General features: G+C 37.0%; 1 protein-coding gene across 2 annotated transcripts in view; it reads right to left on the minus strand.

The window, feature by feature from the left end:
• LINGO2 (leucine rich repeat and Ig domain containing 2) overlaps positions 1–21408 on the minus strand; it is a 554730-nt gene that overhangs the window by 332143 nt on the left and 201179 nt on the right. For both annotated transcript variants that reach the window (XM_087741651.1, XM_087741648.1), the window contains exon 2: positions 2455–2536. The gene's annotated coding sequence lies outside the window, so the exon portion shown is untranslated. The remainder of the gene's footprint in view (positions 1–2454; positions 2537–21408) is intronic.

Raw genomic sequence — 21408 nt, forward strand, 5'->3', positions numbered from 1 at the left:
ACCTATAGTGGCTCAGTGCCTTACATTAGCACTTAGTATTTTCTAGATTAGTAAAAAAATAAACATTTTTGAGATGCCTAAAAACTACTCAGAGGTTTGGGATGTTTTTTCTTAGTACCTTAATGTGAAAGCAGAAGTACAGAGAAAACTTTCTCAGCATCAGCTTATGCAAATCCACAAATGTGATGCACTATGCATTCCAAATTCACAACAAGAATGTTAGGAAAACAAGTAAGTAGGAGGTAATAAATCTTTTCAGAAGGAGGAAGACAAAAGACAGGATGAAAGACAATTTACTTCACAATAATTCTCCAAACCTGTTTAAAAATAGAATGATCAAATTGCAACTCTGAACCTACCCTTTTGGCTGATAAAAACATCTCATTACCCCACAGAAGATCATCATCATAAAGACGTATTAGTCCATTCTCACCAGCAGTGACTTATTGCAAACTCCAAATTGAATATTGATGTTTTGCTATTGAAATGTCAATGCCAAAAATTAAACATAACTCACTAGAATCAATGGCACCTTCACATTTAACTACACCTACAACCAAAGGAAGCCCAGTAAGGCAGAACTGGTTATTTTGGATAAAAAGTCATAATCCTAGTTTTTTAGAAAAAAATTAAATGCTCTTTGTCAATTGTGTTTTAAAACATTATATTATTTTTTGTGACTGTTATCTTGCATGAGATGCCAAGCTGTCATATACGATGGAGAAAGACCAGCATGTGCCTGCTGCTATGTGACATATGGATGCTTTGGAAATTTTGCTCTTTGTCTTCACTGTCACTTCTTTATCTGCCATTGAGCCAAATATATCCCAATTCTGCAAGTGTTTAAGTACATGCTTAAGTTTTCATTAAACACAATGTAAAGTAATCATGAAAATTGTGTCTAAGCTCTTGTAAAATTATGGCTTTAGCCATCACACTGCTGATTGCTAGTGCTTTCCCTGCTTCTGCTGGATTCGCAAACTCAAGGTAGATGAGGCCTGGGGAGCTGCACCTGCACGTCTCTGAAATGCAACATCACCCACAATTTTCTGGCAAGTCCAATTGTTCAATGCTAACAAACTACATGGAAAATCATTGTGTTTGGGCTCTTCCTCACAACTAAAATTTTTCTCCTGTTTCTAGTAGGTGAAAGAGAGCTGGTAAAAATGGCTAGCCTTTTCCAGTATTTACAAATGGCTTCCATCCTCAGAAGGTGCCTAGAAGGAAATGCTGCTACTTTTCTTTTTACAATCACCACCCACATCTCGTAGCAGGGTTTCACTTACAACAAAGGCTGATTCACCTTTTTTTCTCTTCCTACTAAAGAAATACAATACATTAAAATGCACAGCCTTGGGGTTCAGCTTGTTAAATAAATGCTGAAGAGCAGAATATTCACTCCCCCATTTTAGGTGCTGGGAAGGCTGCTGATATTATTTTTCAAAAGGGCCAATTTTCCACCTTGAATATACAGCTCAAAGTGGCACTTCTGTCTAGAGGGGATAATTCTTCTGCTCAGCATTCCATCTAAAACCATGAATTTGGAGCAGCTTTTGCATAGCTTCTGGTTCAATTCTTTACAATATATAACAAAAAAGCTTTTGAAAACCTTTTTTTCACCATGTGTAAAAGATCTAGTTTCAATGGCAGAAAGATTCAGAGAGGAACGTTCTTTCCTACAGACAACTTCAAAGATAAACTTTAGGGGTGGAACAAAGTCTTGAAGGAAAGAGAGTAATATTAAGCCTCGACCCTTAAACAAAGCTGAGGAAGGTATTCAGGGACATATTTTTCTTGGCAGAACCAGCAGTATTCCATGGTAACAAAATTAATTATCAAAACAAGCTAGTTTCCCTGAGTTATTTTTAAACTTTAGAAAACTAAATTTTCCAAATATTTAACATGATTACCTTTCAAATATCACTATTAAGAACTATGTTTAAGAGCATGAATAAGAACCTCTAATTTTAAAAACTGTACAGCAATAAAGATTGTCGAACATAGACAGGTACATTTGAAGAATCACCTTCCGTCCCCCTTCTAATAAAATCACCAATAAACACAAAATCACCCATAAACATAGAATACAAAGAATACATCTTTACATAATAAGTGCATTCACATTCAGATTTAAATCTTCAGGCTCAGTTTAACTGTTCTTTCACTCAGATTGATGGAAATATAGGAGCAATAACCCAGAAGCTCACAAATAACTTAGATCTTGGCATCCTTTTCTTTTCTTCCTGAGAGGGAAGTGTGTTTGTTAATGAATCCAAAGCAACTTATTGCATTTATTTTAAGTTATAAGAGTATTCTAATACAATTGACTGCTCAAAGTGTAGATGAAACACTAAGCAAGGGTATTTTCTTCAAGACCTAGAGGTATTAAGGTCATTCTAGTCATTGGAAACTACAATAGTATAAAATTACAGTCAATTAAAATGGAACATTTACCTTGCAAAATCCAGGCTCCACAGATACAAGCAGGAAAGACAAAGAGTTTGCTGCCAAGTTTTCCAGCTTCACTGCTCGCTTACTAGAAAACAAGAAGAAAATTTATTTAGACTTGTCTGACTGAGCTTTTTGAAATAGTGATGTTTTTAGTGAAATTCCTTGAGATATTTTAGGATCATATTTAGCTCCTATCCAAAAAGGAACAGAAAGGATTGTCAGAGCCCTGAATGCCTCTGCTGAGGTAAATAGGGTTAGAGGCAAGTGAAGGCTCCTAATAATACCAAATAACTCTGTGCACTCACTGGCACTCAAGGGGAGCAGGCAACTGTGTTTCCTACAGTAGCTTAGAAAGCCATTTACTAAAGGATCTGAAGGTGAAAGAGAGAAAACATTAAAGCCAGAATGGAGACAAAGAAAAAAAAAATCTTTTCAGCAGTAGGATTAACTACTTGTCTCTGCTGGTGGTGGAATTTGACACCTCCGCAGCTTTCTCCATCCATGTCTCCAACTCTACAGTAAGAAAGGAGGTTTTTAGAACTGTATCCTCTTGCCATATTGAATTAAAATCTGAAGTTTCCATTTATTTTAATGGGACATACGAAAAAATAACTGTTTTCAACAGTAAAGGCAGAGAGGTCAAGAAAAGTTCTGACTCTCATGTTTATCAGGACCAGAATAACCCCTGATAGAGAAAAAAAACAATAGATGGTACAATAACCCAGAATTACACTGATACCAAAGATGAGTAATGACTGTGCTATTTCAAAATTAATCTGAAAAAAATGGCATGAACAATTTTCTTCAACACGTCCCCCTAAGCTTTTCAGAAAGACAAACCAAGACACAAAATTCTTTGGCTACTTGCCATATAGAAATGACTTTTCCAAGACCTTTCACAATGCCTGAAGAAGAAGACTCTGCACCTCTACATAAAACACATTATGATCTGACAGATTTTATTCTAAAAACTGAAAAATAGCATATAAAAAAGAAAGAAAAATATTACTTAAAAATAATCTTAGGATAGTAAATAAATGTAGCACTGCAGTTATGGGAAAGATCAGGTATTGTAAGTAAACATGAATTTCATGGTGAAATATGTTTTATCTAATTCTCATCCAACTAACTTTTTATGTGGTATACAAATATGTGAGTCAATTCAACCATTTTATATTAGACTATATGCTTGATCATGGGCAAGGTAAAGGGACCAACAGTTGAATTGCAGAGGGACTTTGTAAGATAAGGAATTTATGCAATTTGCAGAAGGGGTCTCGGAAGGCAGCAAAGAGCTGCCAGCACTCCAGGCAGGACTGTCTCCACTAAACAAAGTTCCTAGAGAAGAAGTCGGGTTGCTCATTCACCAAAAGAGTAGTTTTGGCATGAGATTTGCATCAATTCTCTATTATCTCCCTAGCATATAATTTTCAGCCAGTTTACTTTGTGAAAATAAAAACTTTATACAGTATTCATTTATTTTTTTGCAATGCAGGGTCACAATGGGACTTGGCTGAAAATATTCTCCCCTCGAAATGATTATTTTGAAGGAGTGGATTGATTCAGCAAATTCTCTAGAAATCCATCTTTTGGCCTTCTGGGGCTGCTTTATGCATTTTGCTTGGCTTTCTGGTTCTCTGTATGATCTGTTAGTATGACAAAAAAACCAAACAAACCTGGTGTCCCCCCCCCATTACTTAGGTGAGGAGTTTAATAGGTGTGGGCAGAGAGTTTGCCTTAGAATTTTTTTGAAAAATTGTCATGGAATAAAAACTTCAATTTTCCAACATTTTCCTGAAATTTGAACACCTCTCCAGACATTCAGAAACTTAAATATTTTCTTCTTTATGGAAACTCACATTCATGACTAAACCTGATTGTACAGCTCTTATCTTTGTATCTATCAGAGACAGAGAATGAGTGAAATATTTTGTCAAATGCTATATACTCTTAATAAAGAGGCCAAATTATTATTTAAAGAAATAGAAATAGAATATAGAAATAACCAGTGGTACAAGAAAGCAGGAAGAAAAAGCCACTAGGAGAAAATAATATTGCATTCCCTGAATGCATTAGAATGACAAAAAAGGTGTTCTATTAACAGGCAAGATTCATTTCTAGACAGTTTATTTAACTTTTAGCTTATTTTCTTTATTCCTGCTCTCTAACTAGATTGAAAACACCTTTTCTAGGTGAAATTGTAAGAAGTGTAAAAACACATAAAAACTGTAAACCAACTTATTTCTGAATGTAACTCTGAAGGTAGAAAAGTTGAGCATGGAGGAGTGAAGTTGACGATGAGAAGATGGGGGTGTGAGGGGGAGGTGGTTTTAGTTTTGTATTTGTTTCTTACCATCCTAGTCTATTTTTAATTGGCAATAAATTAAATTAATCTTCCCTAAATTGAGTCTGTTTTGGCCGTGACGATAATTCTTAAGTGATCTCCCAGTCCTTATCTTGACCCACAAGTTTTTTCATCTTATTTTCTCCCCCTGTCCTGCTGAGGAAGGGGAGTGAGAGAGCAGCTGGGTGGCAGTCTGGCAGCCAGCCAAGGTCAACCCACCACAGCTTCTCTACACAGTCCTGGCAATTTTTCATTAAGACAGACAGAAGTGTCCACTCCTAATTAGCTATACTGTCACTGGGCTAAAACCAACATTATAAGGTTAAGTCAAAAAAGCAATAGTATTTCAGTGCTATTCTGTGGTGAAGGTTACAAGAGGACAATTCTGCTTTGGTAAGAGCAAATATTTGGTCATTCAGTGTATATGCTATTATACTGATTAGGTCAGCTCAAGAGGGCAAAGGGTAAGCAAGTTGTTCCACCACTGCAGTATCTTACTTCATTATTACTGGACCTTTTTATTTGTTTCAATGACAAGGTATTTGCCTACAAAAGAAAACAGTGCTATTTTCAGAATGGCAATCTTTCCATAGTGCTTTCCCACAGAAGCGGTTCTTTCACACAATACTGGAAGAGTGTCTTGCAGTCTAAATATATATTCTACTGTAACATGAAAGGTTTCTACACTGTATTGAATTCCTAAATACATTATGTAGTACTAAGTTAAATAAAGAGCATGCTTTGCTTTCACTACTGTGTTGGTTAAAGTAATAGGCTCAAAGCTAACTTATCTGGTGATTTTAATGGAGAAGGGGAGAAGCTTTATTTGAACTCATGGCAATATTTTTTTTCCAGGTTTTTCACTTACTAGGGAGAATTGTAACTATTTTTTAATCTTGCCTTTTGTTACCTTGAATTCTGCTCAGACTTAATACAGAATAATGAAAAAAACCCATACAAATAAGCAAATCCACCATGCCTCTAAAAATATGTTTCATTTCTTTTATGCTGAAACAAAAGGGAAATATTTTAAGTATTGCAGCCATTTCCTTCAGCTTTGGTTGCACACATATCAGACGTAAAATAAAGGTGGGTGTGAGCCATTGGAGTGCAAGAGAATTTAACCCTGAACTGTGCTTTATATTCTAACTAACCTTCAACGGTTATTTAAATAATCAGATTTCTGTACTCCCTAAAATGCAACAGTACAACAGAGTATCAACATTAAAATCTCCCCCATTGGAGAAGTTCAAGAATCAAACTCCCAAATGTTGATAACATCTCCATCTCATTACTTCATTATTTCTGAGGGCAAAACCCAAGTGGTAGTAGAGAATTAGAGGGGTGTTGTTATGACAAATCCCAACAGGAATTTAATAAGGTTCATCATAAAAGACTATTAGAGAAACTAAGTTTCTCGAGGACAAGGAAGAGGTAATAAGTGATTGCCTAAAAGGTGAGAAACAGAGGAGCTAATCTGTTTCCCCTGTAGCAGGATATTACTATTGTCTCATCTTACAACAAGCTGCCCTTGGCCCCACGCTGCTCTTTAGGTGGTACCAAGCTGATGCTGGAGAACGGCACAAGCTTACTAACCAGGTGTGGAAATGGCAGAGGAAATTCAGTGTCGCTGCCTGTACAATGATACACATGGGAAAAAAAGCACTCAAATAAGATAAAAAGTAGTGTGTTCTGATATCATCACCACCCCTCAGAAGTAAGATTTGGGAGTCTTAGAAAGCAGGTCTGCAAGAATATCATCTTAGTAGTCAAGAAAGAAAACCTGAATGATAAGAACTACTGTGAATGGAAGAGACAAAAGAATGGAAAATACTGAGAGGCAAATGAGAGGGGAGGGGCTATCACAATTTTCTACAAAATTTTTAGTGGCACAGATAGTGCCCACTACAAGAACCACTGGGACCTATGCAATATCCAGCAGAATAAAAATCCAAAGTAAACAAAAAGATGCATTTCATTCATGGATTGTGCAGGGCAAACACAGAACTTTTTGCCCCAGATGCTGATTATTGTCGAATTTTTGGAGAAAAAAATCAGCTGTGGGAAACCCTCTTTGATAACTCTGGAATTCTTTATCTAAATTTGTCTATTGCAACAGCTTAAGTGCAGTCTCAATCAAGATGTTTCTTTAAGGAAGAGGACAACTGTCGCAAAAATAATGCTGAGAGTATCACCATATCAAAACAAGAAGCCATCAAAATTAGAAGTCACCAAAACACACTACACAGGGACAGACTGAAGATATTACAGAGATTTCAGTTGGATTTTTTGAGAGAATTAAATTCTGTCATTCTCTTCATTTTCATCATCATATAACCTTCAATTAGAATGAATGCTGATTAAGTTCAATGTTTAAGAACTACTATAGACAAAAGTGATGTGAAGAAGCTTATGGTCTTTGTAAAATCAGTCCTTCAAGTGCTACCCAGGTTTACAGCCCTCTACCAAAATCAAATTACGTATATCTGGAAAAGCAGAAGGCAGTGTTGTTTACACCTTAACAATACACACACACACACACACACATATATATACATGCAGTTTTCTATTGAATCTGTGCCATTCCAAACATAAAGGTTATTAATATTGACATATGTCTCCTACTCAAATATCTCAGCCATCCCATTCCATCTCCTTGCATGGTGGGTGAAATACTGTTTGGTGTGTTACACAGTAGCAGAATTACAGCTATTAGGAATTGCCTAATGACAGACAAATGTTCTGAATATTTCTTGCAATGAACGGTGTCATCAACTCACTTCTGATAATCTGTGGCACCACCACGCAGCACAGATAGGTTTTCTTACAGTTGTGCAACACCTCATGGTGGACCAGTGTTCTGGAAACCACTCTTGATTTAATTTTGTTTAAAATTTTGGAGGCATTTAGGAGTAAGTGCTTACAATGGCTGAAATTACTACATCAACCTCTTTATATGAGAAATCATCTCTTTTTATCATGGATATCAGGAAGACACACAGTCTATTATGAACAAAAGTCTTGACAAAACTACATTAGATAACAATTTGAGATTGCCATTCGGTGTAAAACAGAGTTAGGGACACAGCTTAAACATGTCACACTGAACTGGACAAATACAACATGAACACCTAGAATGCCCAGTACTCACTTGCACCATTTGACATCCAATCATCACTATTAATTTTAGGTTTAATTTGTATAAAGTCTGGCAGACAGCTTTATTTTGCTGCATGATAACTCAAAGAAATCACTCTTTACAGAAAAAAAAAGGAGTTAATGAAATTATACGATGTAATATTAAACTGTTGCAAGAGTCCATTTTACAGTCTTTTCTTGTCAGCTCAGAAGATTTGTCACAAGAAAAAGTGAAAGAATAAGACCTTTATTCAGGAATGTTTCCTGTTTCAGTCAGGTACATGCTGAGACAAGAAGACGTGAGAAGTTACAAGAACAGGGATTAAGAAAATATGCATTTATTTGAGCGTGAGTCTAATGGTACTCTTGTATTTTCTGAAGGTGCCCATAATCTTTGTTTTTCAGGTGCCTTCCACCTCTGTAGCTTGCCTGACTTTATTATTTACAATAGCAACATTGTTTTCCGTGAGGTAATGCTAATTTCTTGCAGAAGAACGAATATTTAGTTTTGTGCCATTCAAAAACAAGGATAACTTACTCTCAGAACTTAAGGACAAGTTCATGACAAAAAAAAAAAAAAAGCTATGTGTAATTTCAAAAACACCTAAAAGTATGCCCAGTACATAGGTACAACAATCAACATGAGACAGCAAATCCTACAGTTAAGCTACTGTTTGTTAGCTTTTGCGGGTAAGCATATTTAATCTTTTATTTGTAACTCAGAGTGGCCCTGCGTCTCTTCTAGGTCAGAGAAATATGTGTCATGCTTCCATGGATGCTATTTGCTTTAGCCAGGGATACACAGAGCGATTTCAGTGCTAGTGGTATGGCTTAAAGATATCACAAAGTGCTGCAAAAATCCATGGGGATTACCAAAGAAGGAAGAACCAATCAAGGAACTACTTTGCTTACTGCTGTTCTGGCATACTCTGAAACAAATTTGAGCTGCCTCTGAGATTTCCTCTTTCTCTTCCACAGCCAGGATTTCTCCTTATTCATAGTCATATACAGAAACAAGTGCCTGAATTAAAAAAAGTTACACCTATAAAATAAGGCAGCTCTCCAGCGTGCATACATAAGAGGCACTTCACTTTATAGCTGTAATCTACCCATAATGTAATTGATATCTTTTAGCAATATAAAAGAGAATATAGAACTGCCACTATAACTAAATCAACTTTACATGAATGTTCTTATACCAAAGTAAAATGTTATTTGACCTTGCACTTGTAACTTGATGGATGATTCAAGTGTGGACCTGATTCATTTTAGAGGACTGTTTTTATAAAACATACAACATTCATCTTCAGATTGGGAAACTGAGCTCTTGCCCTTAATGTTTGTAGTCATCTTAGTAGAATTGTAGTCTGGAAAAGAGTACCAATACATTTATGCTTTTCTTACCCTTTGGCAACACTACTTTCAGGGTAAGAGCTCTAGCAGTAAATATTTTGTTATATAGTCAGAGCTTGGTGCAGCTAGTGAAGCAAATCAAAACACTCTAACCTCCAGATGCTTCATTTCATGAATTTACCCCAAAGCAAAGAGATTACCATCTGGGCATATGAAACAGAAAGATAAAATATACACTTAACGTAGTCTCTGGTTGTGAGTACAGTGTGTGTAGTTTGAGTTTAGTATATCAGTATAGGAATTACATTATTTTTAAAGCTAACGTACTATGAATTAGAAATGTTTTCTTCCTGAATAATATTTGAGATATTACTGAGATGCTGAGCTGATATTTTGGATGAAATGTAATACACTTTAATTCAGCTGATAAATACTCCAAGAACATAAAAATTTTGACCCAACACTACTGATAGCATCTGGAGTAGTGATTTATTTTTCCAATTATTGTTCTTCATTTCAGACATTCGAAAACATATTGAGGCTACTTAAAGCATATTATTTCAAAGAATGAACTGTAACTGCCTGAACAAATTGAGCTAATTTCCCTGAGTAGCTTTTACAAAGCCTTTTCTTATCTTCACACAGGTTGAAATCTCACACTATAAATATATACAAAGCAGATCATAAACTCTTCCCCCATCATTTCTACATACATGAACTTCAAACTTCTTAAAAACCTGAAGTTCTTTCACAGGGTTTTGAATACCTGCTATGAAATTTTGGACCCATGAAGACCATGGAGAAGAACTCCCACCAATTGTAGCTGAGCTTATACTTCACCTTTTCATTTCTTTTGGCACAGAAACATATTTTATTGCAGCCAATAGTCTGAAAGTGTGGAATCATGTAGGCTGAAGCCTTTCATGTAATTTTGCACCAGAGATCTGCTTACTGTCTGCAGCACAGGGCAAAGGCAGCAATAAATATTGTCTGAGGAGTGAACTCAGTTTGGGAAACAAGACACCCACTTTTTTCCTGGACTCAGAAACTCCCAGCAAAGCCAATCTGGATGCAGATGTTCTCCACTGTCTTGCAGATAAAGAAGTCATGGGAATCATAATACAGGGATGGAAAGGCTTCAGGCAGAGTCACTTTTGAGTTGACTGACTTATTACTGCAGGTGCACTGGGCTTGAGTTAATTCCTGTGGAATTTCTACCACGTACGAGTGCTCCAGGAGAGGGACTTTCCATTTGGGAAATGCAGAGATCCCATTCATATCCCTACTGTGTTTACAATAATACAGTTCCTGCAGATTCCCTGGTGATTACAGTGTGAACACCCCTCACATTCCTGCCAGAGACTGCCACAGGTTTAGATCAATTTTGTTCATCTCTGCTGTCCATACTGTGGATTCCTTGAGCTTACATCCATTACTTTTAGTATAAGCCAGCATGTACCTGTGGCTAATTCTACTGGACTCAAATATTAAAAATGGGATGCTGAAGTTTCTATTCTGTGCTAATCCAAGACCTCTTCCTCCAGTCTTTTTTAATACTAATATAATTTCTATTAGGGATTATCTACTTGAGAACTTTTTCATCCCTTATTTTCAGTAAGTGCTCAGCAATAATAGTCTTTGTTTTAAATGCTCAAAGTCCCTGTGAACTTACAAATGAAATAGGCTCACAGAATGGATGTGGAAAAGACTATAGTTTTCAAGCCCAGAGGAAACAGAATCACTACACCAAATCCACAATTACTCTCCCTGACCTTGGAAAGACAAATGTATTCAAGGCTGTGAAGTTGAGCTCACAATCTGAGACAGATTTGTAGACTTTCAATGACACTGACTGGTATAGGAAAAGGTTTGCATGTTATAGATCGTGTGTTACTGCAGAGGTGATACCCACTATCATTTTTGCGCTGGTTGTTGCAATACAAAGTTTGATGGGCTGCAACTCTATAGCTAAACTGGGTGCCTTCTTCCAACCGTGACAGCAGATGAGAAAAATGCAGAAGAATTGAAAAATGGTTAGGAAGCAGATGAGAGTTTTATCCAAATGTACCAGCAACTAAGAGAAACTGAATAAACTGTATGGTAGCTTAAGGTTATTGTTCTTCACTAGAACTGAAGAAATTTCTTTTTTTTAACCTCAAACATGGCTTCTCAAAATTTAAAAAAAAAAAAAAAAAGTGCCAAAAAGTCTATCAGGAAATTTGATGACTCCTTTGTTGTTTCAACATTTCTAATCAAAACAAAAAGATGGAAATTTTACCAGAAAAATATGTTTCCTTTCAGGTCATCAATATCATCTGTCAGTGCTAAATCAAAATAAAATCTTTTTTCTTTACACAATGTACTGTGTTTTTAGTGTTGTATTGATCCTGTCTCCCATTCTTTTCAATAGGCAAAATATTTGACTGTCCTCCATTAAGTACTCAGAGCTATTTAACAACCATAATGAAAGAAATTTATACAAAGGCAAGTCTAATCCAGAGTAGCCTGTTCAATTCTGGAACGCAATCGAATCAGAACTGGATTTGCATCTCTTACAAGGCATTGTACTCACAGTGGGAAATATAAACTAACACTCAGGTAAGTCAAAAGAAACTTTCATTTTAATTTAGTGAATGAAAGCATGTTGATTCCAATTAAAGTGGGCAATTAAGTATTTAATTTATATTTCAGAATACAAAGCTTAGGATAATAATGGATTGACATATTTTAATTTTTTCAAGAAAGAATGATTCTGATCTGACAAAACTTTTTCCCTATTTAAAAATTCACAACCATGGCATTTGAGCAAGGACTAACATTTCCAAAGGTTCTCCACAGAAATGCATATTTTACGGTACATAACTGCAAAAATCGGATTTTTAAAGGAACATTTAGTTTTGATGATGTTTATTTGAAAAAGATTTAGTAATGTCTATTGAAATTTTCAAATCCAAAAAAAGGGGTAATAGTATAAATGGATGCCCCTCTTTTCAAACTTCACAAATGCAAAATTGTAAACATTTTAGTTTTGCTCATGTGCTCATCATGTTGTTATTTCAGAGCAAGAGCTCTATATATGAAGAATGTGAGCATGTTGGGCCCCTACTCTATAGCATTTCACAGTTAAAAAAAATCTGCATAGATTTCATTGGAAAAATACAATTTATAAAAACTTTCCCAGATAGATTAGCAATCAGGAAGGTATCAGTTGGAATACTGCATTCATTTATCTTTTTCCTAGTATCTTGTACTCAACAAAGCATTTCTATCTCCTGCAAAATTTGATTTAGTGAAAAAGGGAGAAAATCCTCAGTGAAATAAATAAAGATGACTTGTCTCTAAATGTGCAGAGAAAATGTTTGATCTTTTTTCCCTTTTTATACACAAAGGGCACAATATTTTCCAGAAGATTTTTGTTAAGTTTGACACTGGTTTGTTTTTTGTTTTAATTATTATTATCATTTAAGAGATATAACAAAACCAACAGTTTTTCTTAAAAAAGGAAAAAAAAGGCATAAGGATCCACATTTATTGAGAGCTAAAAGCTAGTAAGTTCCAGGGAGAAATAGCTGGTAACTGTGAACTTAAGACTTGGTAACCAGGATAAGTAACCTCTGAAATATGTGTCTTCTGCCTGTCTGTGCTCTACGGCTTCAAATTGTTTCCTTTCTCTCAATCAGAAAGGATTTAATGTAGAAACTTTGAGAGAAAGTTTTAGATGCACTAAAAGAGACAGCCCCTCCTCCCCTCCCTCAGCTATAGGTGTGGCATTACTGCAATTGCTGAAGAATAGCAGCAGCTATCGAGATTAGAATTTTTGAAGGAAGATACCTATATACCATAATTATTTTTTGCCTATGTTTACTAGCCAAGATATATATTCAGCTGAGAGCATCAACCTCTTCCTCATACAATCTTCTACACTGAGTTAGAAGTTTAAAAAGCTCAAGATATGCCTCCACATGCATCACAGCTCATTTTAAAGGCAATAGCAAACTGGGAGTAGAATTGGAAAAAGAAACTATTCTGATCCACTGAATAAACTTTAATTAGGAACATAAAATATCTGTTAATCACTTGATGTCATTAAGACATTACATGGAAGTCCATCATTGCCAACAGCCACAGTCTGAATTTATTACTTTGTAATGGCCTAAGGGAGTAGTTACAGACCACTACGTAACCTAAAATTAAGAACTATTCCTCCTTAAGTGATATGATTTCTTTGATCGGTACATATCACTTTCTTCATGCCATTTAGCTTTGCTAAGGTTATTTTCAAATCATGCGAATATTTGCTTCCACTGACTTGAACCTTCAGTACATTTTCTTTTTTTCTGGAATGAAGTCAGACGTCTAAAATAAGAGTTTGCACCATTAGGCTCAAAATAAGGCATTTTAACGTAAGATATAGCAGATGGTATTCCAAGTTAATGTTCACATTGAATTGAGCCATTTGAAATTCTTTCCTATAAAAGCAGCTAAAACAGGTGATATTCAAAAGGGTTCATGCCTCAACAAAATAACCACTGGAGGCAGGAATGGGTGTGTAAACAAGTTTTCATTTTAAGAGAGTCTGGATATTATGGCCATATAAGAACTGACTGAAAAGGGGAAAAAGAAGCATTGTCTAAGGAAGAGTTTGGTGGCTGCTGTCAGGATACAGAAAAGCAGTGATTCCCTTAAAAAAAAAAAAAAAAAAGTGTATTAATTGCATTGTGGTAACAAAACATGCAGCTGTAACTCTGGAAGAGATTACCTATTACAGCTATTTCATGTCCAAGAAATTTTGCAAAGGTACAATACTTTCTGCTTCTTTTGCTTGCAAAGAGTCAATAGAGTTTCTTGGATACTTGGAACATTTTGGGAGGAACGGGGACAGTATTCTCCACATCTTTCATATCTGAATCCTTAGGGACAAAATTTGAACCCATGCAAAGATCATACAGAAGACTGCATTTAACATCCATGATCAACTTGACTCACAAGCAAAATTTTAAGTAAAGAACTGTTAACTGGTATTCTTTTATACAAATAAATAAGTAGGTTTAGTACTTTTCTGTAAAACCATTATTTTTGTTTGTTTAGTCTCCTTAAAAAAAAACGAGTACAAGAGACTTCTAATAATGCAGTTATGTTTCTGAGACTAAAGACCAATGCATAACTAGGTATTTTATTAATATCATTTATGTACAAGTTTCTCTTCTTTATGTAGAGGGTGAAAATGCAGGATGGTACACCTATATGCTGCGCATGCTGTACTCTTTATCATCGCACAATGGCAAAACCAGAAAGCACATAATCATCACAGAGAAGAAACTAAGCCATCTGCTTAACATCTGTATAAGTAAAAACAAGTGGTTTTATACTGCTGCTGTTTTTTCTGTCACTATGTCTGAAAAGCTAATACTACTGTCAGTATACCTTAGACATCTGTGTTTAAAACAAAACAATAATGAATTTTACAAAATATCATTGGGCATTGTTTTCCCTGTGACAAATAAACATGCTTTTATCAACTTGTAACGATTTAGGTAAACCACAGGCATCCTCTTTGTGGTGTATTTTTTACTTGGTAGCAAGGCTACAAACTGAGACTGGCTTCCCCACATTGCCTATAAGAACCAGAAATGAACTGAGACTCAGTGATTGACACAACTTTGCAGTTAAGGTATCTTTCCATTGCTAATAAAATGTAACAATCAGTGCTGTTGTCATTCTACTGCTGATTGGTATCAACTGTGATATGAAGCAGAACACTTAGGTAAGGAATGACTAACTTTTCAGTCAAGGTTATATTTTTCGGTCACAATGTAACTAGACATTTCAGCAGCTTATTTAGCAATATACGAATGACTCACATTTTTAGGCACAGAAAAATACAAAACCCTTTTTGAAGCATATTCATTTAATATAGAAAAAGTTTAAAATATAATAGAACAGAGACTTACTGACTTTTGCCAAATCTTAATTATAGATTTCCATTATTTTCCATAATTAATTTACAGTTGAATAGTGTCTCTAACAGGACATGCAAATCAGAACTATGATTCTGTGCAGAATTCCAACCACGCTTGAAAGCCCACAATATGCCAAAATAAAGAAACCCTGCTGAAAACATTTTAATGTGAAGCAAAAAAAAGTTTTAAAAAAACAGTTCAAATTCTGTGTGCTTGCAAAAAGAACTCAGAGACTCCATTTCATTTTATAATTTTTAAAACAAGCTGGTTTGGCATCATATTAGACAATAGAACATTGTCTAATATCATTGTCTACAAAACACATGGATCTACATAAAATGATTGCTATGTACGTTACAGTTTTTGTATCAGAACTGCAGTATTTATTGCAGCAAACAAGTAAATGTATTCAAAACATGCTGGAGTTAACCTATAGAGAATTTACTTGTCTTTGGGTATTCAAAAATGCATGAAGAATATGAGATATTTCTTTGTGTATAAGAACAGTGACCAAGTTTTTATTCACAGTTCCTTTCCATTAATCAGTGCCATTTGCACCTTCCAGGGGCTGTTTTGCTTCTGAAGATATAAGAATAAAATCCAGAAGCTGAAGCAAGTTTTAAGATGTTACCGAGGCCAAAAGAGAAAGCAACATCCACCCACCCACCCGCAGTTTCCTTCCCAGTTTTCCTATGTGCCTCAAGGAGAGAGAAGCTCAAACAAGTATGGGAACTCCATTAACATCCTGCGGAGCAAAGGGAGAAAAATGAAGACCAAAAGGCAGTCCTGATGCATGGTTGTTTCCTGCTGTTGTTAGAGAGGAATCTCTGTTAAAAAGAGATTTATAGCAAGTAGTACATGGGAAAAGCATGAAACTGCATACACAGAAGGAAGTCAACTAACTCTCTAAGTGTGTCTGGGCTGAGCATTAACAATAAGCCAACATCCCCCAGCATGAGGGTACAAACTCTGGAATAGAAGAAGGTGAACATCTGTTAAGGTTTTCTGCCAAGTGTAAAATCAGAAAATGTATTTAATAGTGTGATGTGAGTTCAGACACCATGATTTATTTTCAGCATTATATATATTATTTCAAGAAGTATGATGAGAAAAAAATCTGTTAGCAGACGTGTAGCAAAAACATGTGGTGGCTCTGAAAGAGACTGAAGAGAATAGTGAGAAGTGCAGAAGAATAAAGACTGACAAAAGCCCTGGTGATTGTGGCACTGGAGAAATGCAAAACATGGGTGAGAGGAGCAGTGAGGCAGAAGCTTGTGAGTGAGTGAAAGGAGCAGCCAACAGAGTGTTCATACTGCCAGGTCGGCTGCACCTAAATCAGATCTTAATATCCAGCCAACTTTAATAATCTCGGACTGCAAGTAAAGATTACTGCAAGAGAGGAAATTCATTAGCTGCACTACCAGCTTCCTCTCTACAAGAAAGCACTATAGAATCATAGAACAGTTTGGGTTGGAAGGGACCTTTAAAGATCCCTTTAAAGTGATTATGGGGCAGCCACAACCTCTCTGGGCAACCTGTTCCAGTGTCTCACCACCCTCATTGCAAAAAATTTCTTCCTTATGTCCAATCTAAATCTACCCTCTTTCAGTTTAAAACTGCTGTCCCTTGTCCTGTCACTACACGCCTTAGTAAAAAGTCTGTCCCCATCTTTCTTTATAAGTTGCATTTAAGTATTGAAAGGTTGCAATGACTTCTCCCTGGAGCCTGCTCTGAATAACCCCAACTCTCTCAGCCTTTTTTTCATAGGATAGGTATCTGATTATTATTTTCATTGTCCTTTGGATCTGCTCCAACAGCTCCATGTCTTTCTTGTGCTGGGGACACCAGAGCTGGATGCAGTACTCCAGGTGGGGCCTCATCAGGCAGAGTAGAGGGGCAGAATTACCTCCCTTGACCTGTTGGCCACACTCCTTTTGATGCACAGGCTTTCTGGCCTGTGGGCACACATTGCTGGCTCACGTCCAATTTTTCATCCACCAGTATCCCTTCTCCTCAGGGCTGCTCTCAATCTATTCATCCCCCAATCTGAATTGATACTGGGGATTGCCCCAGCCCAGGTGCAGGAACCTTTCACTTGGCCTTGTTGACCTTCATGAGGTTCACATGGGCCCATTCCTCAAGCCTGTCAGGGTCCCTCTGGATGGCATCCCTTCCCTCTAGCCAATCAACTGCACCAGTCAGCTTGGTTTCATCTGCAAACTTGCTGAGGGTACATTCAATCCCACTATGTCACTGATGAAGATATTAGTAATATCGGTCCCAGTTTGAACCCTTGAGGGAAATCACTCATTTATGGTTTCCACCAGGACATTGAGCCATTGACCCTTTGGACGTGGCCATCCAGCTAATTCCTTATGCATCTAACAGTCCATCCATCAAACCTGTATTCCTCCAATTTAGCTGCAAGAAAGTTGTGAGGGACTATATCAAAGGCCTTACAGAAATCTAGGTAGGTGACATCTGTAGCTCATCCCTTGTCCACTAATGCAGTCATTCCATCATAGAAGGCCACTAGATTAGTCAGGGACAATATGCTCCTGGTGAAGTCACATTAGCTGTGTCTGATCACCTCCCTGTGTTCCATATGCTTCAATGTACTTTCCAGGAGGATCTGCTCCATGATCTTACCAGGCACAGAGGCAAGGCTGACTGGTTGGTCGTGAAATTGTTATTTGTATGGTTAGGCTTGGAGATTCAGTTCTTTCTATCCTGTGTATTGACCTGTGCTTCAGGGTTTAGTTATTTTGGTGTGGTGTTTTTTTTTTCTTTTTTTTCCCCCTCATTGAAAGGGCTCACAGGAGGTCTCCATTCCAACCTCCTGTCCAGAGCAGGCTCAGCTGTGGAGTCAGACCAGACTGCTCAAGGCTTTATCCAGTCGGGGCTTGAAACCCTTCAAGGTCTCTTCAGTCACCTCCCTTGCTGTATCATAGATTAATCCAATTATCTTCAATGCAGATACACTGGTGAAAAATCTATGCAAAACATTTGATATTTTGATTCCATATATATCCACCCATACATCCCACATTTGTGGTACTACTTAAAATGTTCCCAAATCTCTGTTTGAATTCTCAGGAAATCTACCTAGCTATATACATTCTGATTTCACAAGGTGTTTTAGTAAGATTAAGATGGCAAAATGGAATGGAATAAAAATCAGCTCTTAGGACTGGTTCACAAAAGTACTAAGAACTTACGCCTAGCAGAAACAGGGTATCAAGTTAATTTTAAAGGTCTGGCTGCAGACTTTAATTCACCTGAAGTTATACAGAATACTTTTGATAAAGCTGGGACCTGAAATATGATTTGTGATGTCCAGGCTAGTCTGCCAAAATCCTAACATCCATAATTTATTTTAGCTCTCAAGCAATCCTGTTACACAGTTCCTAAGATAACCACAAGAAGCAGAACTTAGTTTTCTTCTCCTCTGAGTTTTATCCTAAGAATTCTTCAGAGCTAATTTTTGGCTCATTTAAATTAATGACAAAGTTCACACTAACCTTAGTGCTGCAGGATTAGGGCCTTAGACTCCTAACAATGCCTTTGTTTCTTTTCTGTAACTTGTTGGAGATAGAGTAGTGCTTTTTGAAGTGCAGAGATTTTGCCTTATGTGTTTTGTGAAGTGCTTTATGCATTTACCATGGACTATAAATAATGAGACGAAAAGGTGGTTATTTTCAGTAAGAAATGGTGTTTACAAGAAAAAGAAAATATAGTGCTCCTTTATATTCCCTGTGGAACACAAAGCAGAGCCATGGTGTCTCCTCACTTTTCAAACACAAACAAAAAGGTCACAGAGAGAAAGAAGGAACAACACACAGAAGAACCACCAACAAAACAGAAGAAATGAGAAGCACTCAGATTTCAGTTCTCCCCTCAGAAAGAATTATCTACAAGGAAAGTAGAGGCAACGTGCTGTCAGCCCTAGATGTTTATTACAGCATCTGAAAAATGTGCCTTTTGTGACCACTGTCTCCAGCTAATACACCAAGACTGGGCTGACGGACATATAAATCACAACATAACTTAATTCTTTTGTTTCAGTCCTCACTGCATGATTATTTTGCAGGAGGATATATAACCTCAGCTCACCCTGGGATGAAATGAGCAAAGGCCAGAGGAGCATTGGAAATTTTGTCTGACATTTGACATACAGAATGCACACAGCTGTTAAGAGGACATCATTCCTTTTAAGACTGACTGACACATTACTAGGTCAAAACACAGGTACTGGGTCCCGGCATGACATAAATTTACATAGTGATTTGCCTGTTGCCATGTAAACTCACTTTGCAATGACCACTCTGCTGGTGACGTATGGCCTTGGTGCAGCAGGTTGTCCCCAGGCAGGTACCAGCCAACCCACAGAGCTTGATCAGCAGCTGGTTACCACCTCGCGGCTACTTGCACAGGGAAGGCTCAGTTTCCACTTCCTCCCTTTTCTTCCTCTCCTGCTCCCCAATGTTCCCAGTTGTGCACCCCTGCCACCAACCTTCCTCCAGCTGCAGAGCCCTGTTAAAAACTTTGGTGAATAGACTGAGCTGAGAAGTCCAGCTGGGTTAGTCTTCTAGTAGATTAGCAAATTGTGTCAGTTTATGGAGGATTCTGATGAGAAGCAGAGCCAGAAAAAAGCCGGGAATAGGAAGATGCAAAGTAGGCACCCAGAGCAGGTAGCTTTGGAAAGGCAGGAGTAGGTTAGGGGAAGCTTGGGCAGAGGATTGCACCCTTCTGCAACTCCAGGTTACTAAACTGCTTTGCCCCATTTCATACACTTAGTTATACACCTAGCATGTGTGTAATTTTTCATAGAAGTACTCTAGAGCACCTAGATATACTGAGGGCAAAAGGATAAAAGGGAAGGCATAGAAGAAGATGACTGTGCCACAATTTACAACAGCTTGTAGAAAGGAAGAACTTGGCTAACTCATCTAACACAATAATGACAACTATTAGCATTAGCTGTTACAGCACTAGCAGACGTTACATAAATGAATCCTCACCATTCTTCTGAGATTAAATAAATAAATCTCTCATTCCACAGGGAGACACAGGGAGCAAAGACTAAAAAAATTCAACTATTCAAATTATTATTATTATTCAGTCCTTTTTTTTTGTAAGTCCCATTGTTTTCATACTATTTGCATTCACTTTCTGCAGATTTCTGTTGGCACGCAGGAATGATTATCGACAGAAATGACTGCCCTTTTCAGCAAATACAGCAGAAGGGAAGTTCTCAATTCATAATTCACATGGGGAGCATGATTCAAGGAGCTGCTGTATTCATCCAGCCAAGTAACAGAAATATATCATATCGCCTACAGGGCCATAAAAACATGTTTGAGTACTGGATACCTGGAGGAATACTTACAGAAAAAGAGTGTGGGAGCAATTTATTGCCTGAAATAAACTACTGCATTCATGAAGCAATTGACAACAAACAGCACACTTAGAACTGGAAATTATTCTAGATATTTTTTCAGTTGGTAACAGAACTATATTTGAACTACTCTGTAGACCTTATTCAGCTTATAAGAGTGCAGGAATCCACAGCCATGCACAAACTTCAGACATCTTCATCTCACTCTTCCAATGCTGAGCCTTTATCCTCTTCTTATGGGCAGGAACACACCATCCCTCTTATTTCATATTATGATTGTTAAACTTTTTCAGGTCACAAATGGTTTATAAACAGGTCTTGTCTGTAACTATGAGTGCGTGTGAACATAGGTGAACGTCAGTGAGATGGTGTGGAGGCTGAGCTCAAATGCATGAACTCACAAAAGCATGTTCTTTGCTGAAAAACTGTCACTCGCTGTGACTTCTTCAGCTGGAAGCTGATTGCAGCATTTTGAGTATAATCTGCACTGTCAGTGATCCAACACTAAGGGACTTTCCTTTCCTGACTTAAGTGAAGAAATTACAGGTAAAATCTAAAATAGAAGCTAGAAATCTTTCCTCCCAATCTTTTACTGCAACTACAACATCAAAGTCAGAAGGAAAATTAAAAGTTGGGTACTGCCTGTAAAACAACTCAAACTTTCACACAAAACAGAAGATATTTCACACACTGTTAGTGCCAAAAACCACTGAGGCTGCACAGGTTTTGATATAGCCATTTTGATATAGCTGTTATCTAACTAC

This window comes from Nipponia nippon, unplaced genomic scaffold, assembly GCF_047370975.1.
Source record: "Nipponia nippon isolate SJK-2023a ecotype South Korea unplaced genomic scaffold, ASM4737097v1 scaffold_8, whole genome shotgun sequence".
NCBI lineage: Eukaryota > Metazoa > Chordata > Aves > Pelecaniformes > Threskiornithidae > Nipponia > Nipponia nippon.